This window comes from Drosophila gunungcola, unplaced genomic scaffold (assembly GCF_025200985.1).
Source record: "Drosophila gunungcola strain Sukarami unplaced genomic scaffold, Dgunungcola_SK_2 000026F, whole genome shotgun sequence".
Taxonomy (NCBI): domain Eukaryota; kingdom Metazoa; phylum Arthropoda; class Insecta; order Diptera; family Drosophilidae; genus Drosophila; species Drosophila gunungcola.
The window spans coordinates 168029-172198 of NW_026453205.1; the positions used below are offsets into that span (position 1 = coordinate 168029).

A 4170-nucleotide genomic window follows, 5' to 3' on the forward strand; every position below is an offset into this window, starting at 1 on the left:
CCAACTAGCTTAACTAGTCCAAAATGAATTCGAAATACAACCTCATCTGCGTTATTTTCGGACAGATTGAAGAACGATCCTTGCTTGGATAAATAGTGATAAGCGCATGGAAGTATTTCTAGCTATCCGAATCGGTGAAATATGTGAAAAAACGGAACGAAAGGAGATTAATTGGTTATTAACCAACGAGAACATTGCTTATGTTATAGCTCGCGACAGCATATCAACCCATAAGCAGTAAAAATAATCCCTCAGTTTCTTTAGAAGCCGTCCTCTCAGCCGGTATTTGAGAATGACAACCATCCTGAGATAGTCATGGTTATTTAAGAAAATGAACACCGCTTTAACCAATTACTTTCGAAAATATCCACTAATAAAAAGTTAATACGAAGCACTGCCTGGATTCGAAGATTTGTGCAGGGAAGAAATTGAATGGGCAGTAAACGAACGGTGCAAGTTCGTGCAACAAGAATCCTATCCCGACGACTTGTCTGTATTAAAAACTGGTAAGCGTTCTCCAAAAGCTCGCCTGACAAAATGTTTTCTTTTTTTAGATAATTATGAATTAATGCGTGTGGAAAGCAGTATCGGCCGGCAAAGGAAATATCAGCTTGCACCATAAATCCAATCATTTTAGAAGGCAGACATAAATTTACTCAAATATTGATTCGAAAACTTCATTTTGATGCTCAACATGTTGGTATGCAAGTGGTGTTTCACAACTTAAGAAGAGCATATTGGATGCCAAAGCTAAATCGATTCATCAATAACAGCAACAGGTGTGGATTACTTTGGCCCGTTTTATGTAAAAGCAAACAGCGGAACCCGCGCAACTAAAAGTTTTCGCAAACGAAACGCATTTATTTTTACATGTCTAACTGCTCGAGCAATTCATGTTGAAATAATACATTTGTAAGACACTGATTCCTGTATACAGGCAGTCCGAAGAATGATGGCTCGACGAGTCCCAGTGAAAATTATCTGGACTGATAATGGTACAAACTTTCGAGGTGCAGCAAGGGAGCTACTAGAGGCTCTTGAAGAACTCGACGAAGCTTACATCAAAACATATTTTTCAAGTAATAAAATAACATGAAGTTTCATTCCAGCTAACGCACCAAATTTTGGTGGATGTTGGGAGAGGCTGTTCGAATGTGCAAATGCACATCCGACTGATGAATCACTGCAAATTATATTTTTGGAAGCAGAAAACTAAGTAAATAGTCGACCGTACACATTGGGGTCAGATGATGCCGATAACGAAATCGGATTATGTCCAAACAATATTTGTATACCCCAAAGTTATGGCTTTTATAGCCCTGGAGAATTCTTAAGCGGAAGATGGGAAAAACGTGCATGGAGAGTATCCCAATTCCTGGTCAGTTCATTCTGAAAGCGCTTCATCACGATGTAAACAACATACAAGTATGTGTGGCCCACTTGAAGACAACAAGGAAGTCAACGAGGAATACATAAATCGTCTTTGTAAGACCGAAGTCAATCGCAACGACAGTGAGGATCGTGCTGGGAATAGAAGACCGTACTAGGGGCCGCTATATGTCATTGCTAAATGTTATAATTTCAATTTAAGTTTCTTTATTTTATATTTGTATGACAGATAATTAAATTTCATTAAAATTTATTTCGAACCACAAAGAAGATGGTCCCTCTAAGAAAAAAAGCGAAGCTAAGCCGGTCGCAGAAAATATATGAAATAAAAAAAATGCTTATAAAGACTTAAAAAGCCTCGAACATAATTAAACATGTTGTATTCGGAAATCAATTGGCTAAGCTTATTAAATTCGCATTTACGGAAGCATTTCGTTTTAGTTTCATAAACTAAATGGGAATAGGCATCAGGACACGGCAGGGAAATAGTCAATTCCATTGTGGGATGGTATCGGTCCTCTAAGACAACTAGAGGGTCAATTCTAGATATAACGACCTAACAAACGACCAAATCAAATAGAAAATCTAATTGCCTATTTAAAGAGTTACTGATAAAGCTAATTTGTTGTAGTGATAGGTCTAAAAGTCCATCAACAAAGTCATGATCCGACAAGGCGTGCAAACAAGTGAGTCAGTGGGATATGACCAAGATATATCTGGGAGATTAAAATCTCTTAAAACAATCAAATGATCCCTGTGCCACTTTAGGTTTTGACCAGTCCTCCTTAAAAATGTGTAATTTATTTAAATGGTATAAAATATCAAAATCTGTCACTAACCACACTTAAATTTAACGGACGAAAAAAAAAACTAAAACGCCTAACTTTAAATACCAAAAGAAATCTCATTTCCAATGATTTTCAGGCATGTTTAGCTTGTCCGATTAAGTCGGATACCAACATTTAATTAGAACCTATAACAATTTTTAACGAAATTTTTCGAGTTTAGGGTATAGGAGCCGTTTTACACTCGTTAAACAACCATAAATTTTCAAAAGGTTTGTGTTTGTCGAGCTTTTGCAGATAAATGACTTGTCCAATCCAATACAACAGTATGACCCTTAAAAATGTGTCATTTATTTAAATCGTATAGAATATCAAAATATGTTACCAACCTCACTAAAGTTTTCATCTGAAGAGTATATTGTTTTCATCATTTCAGAATTCTTCTTATTGGTGGTGCTATGATTGTTGGCATCCTTTTTTCCAACAGGCTGCTTACGCCCACGGCCACTTCCACCGCGTCGCCCAACTGCTGTTGTATCGTCTTCCGCTGCCAGTGCAAACAGATCGCTAAATTGTTTCTGCAGATATTGTGTTAGCTCAATTTTAAAAATAACCTGTTATTATGTTTTTTTGTACCTTTGTGACCTCATTACTGTGAGAGTGCGCGGATTGCAGTGCCCGCTGCATCATATCATGAACGTAAAGGCCAGTACCTGTACCATGCCTGCAACTTCTTCTATACTGCTCTAGATGGTATAATACCTATTGCAAAGTTTGGTACAATTTATTAATTTATTGCTTGAAATAATTCATTAAAACGCACTTGATCAGCAGAAGGAGTACTACTCGCGACGAAATTCCCCTTTGATGGTCGTTTTCTTTTGTTGGGAGATGAACTAGGATATTTTGATGTAAGTAGTGATGCAATAATTTCTTCATACCGTTGGCACCAGAACCTGTTTATAAAACAAATCAAAAAAGTTAATGTTTATTTAACTTTCTATTTTAGCCCCACTTTTTAAACAAAATCCTTAGTAATACGTACTTACCTTTAAGCTCATCTTTAAAATTAGTTAGTTTTTTATTCTGAAAATCTAAAACTTTGCCTTTTCTTTATTTTTTTAATTGCATTTTAATGGTATAAAAAACGTTTAACGTTTAATCCTTACCAGCTTTTTCAAAGCACGGACCAAACTTTTGACGGTCATCACCAATCTTGATCAAAATTACTTTTGCTAAGAGTATAGAAACTTCAGAAACATAGACTTGCTCACAAAGTGTTTCAAACTTCTGCGACTGCAACTCTTTGTACAGAGTGTAGAAGGGCTTGTTCGAGCTCTCTTATAAAATAAAAAAAGAAAACAAAAAGAAATCCCGAAAAGTAGGCAGTATAGCTTAGGTCTTATAGTCAGAATGCTAGCTTGTACCAAGTGCAGCCCATCATGATCAGGTGGCGCCCTCTAACGCGGGAACCCGAACTTTGTCGTACTGGCAACGCAACAAATGCAATCAGCTGAGTAGAAGACAGTGGTCTGTGGTCAATATCAATTTTGACAGAGCTATATTTCCGTTTTGGGGTAACCTGCTAAGCTCACGGCTTTAGCTTATTCTTTTCGATTTCCACCGCCAACGATACAAGTTGTCTGAAATAAATTTTCTCCAACAAGCAGACCGACCTCGTGGTTTGGCTACTTGGTTAGAAAAATAAACCGTGAGTAACCATCAACCAGCAGAAAAAGCAACGAAAACTTATTAGTGCTTTTATTTAATTTTGTTTAAAGAAATCTATTCGAATAACGCAACACGCGTTCAACGGTGGCTGAATACAGTGAACTATCAGAGGCCAATTCGGATGCTGGCTTAGCACCACCATATTCCTCCTGAGACCGCGCCTAACCCTAACCGCACTGGCTTACAACACGGCTCGTGGCCATAACTAATAGCGCTGCCTAACAGCCGTAGCTCGATCAGCAGCTACCCAGCAGCCTAATTCGGC

At 37.6% G+C, this 4170-nt stretch overlaps 1 long non-coding RNA gene across 1 annotated transcript; it reads right to left on the reverse strand.

Moving 5' to 3' along the window:
• Positions 1-2582: 2582 nt before the first annotated feature.
• LOC128263926 (uncharacterized) lies at positions 2583-3109 on the reverse strand. The gene is made up of 3 exons (XR_008268570.1): positions 2998-3109; positions 2811-2936; positions 2583-2752 (listed from the first exon to the last, which is right to left on the reverse strand). It is a non-coding gene; the product is annotated as an uncharacterized LOC128263926 (long non-coding RNA).
• Between the last annotated feature and the right edge of the window lie 1061 nt (positions 3110-4170).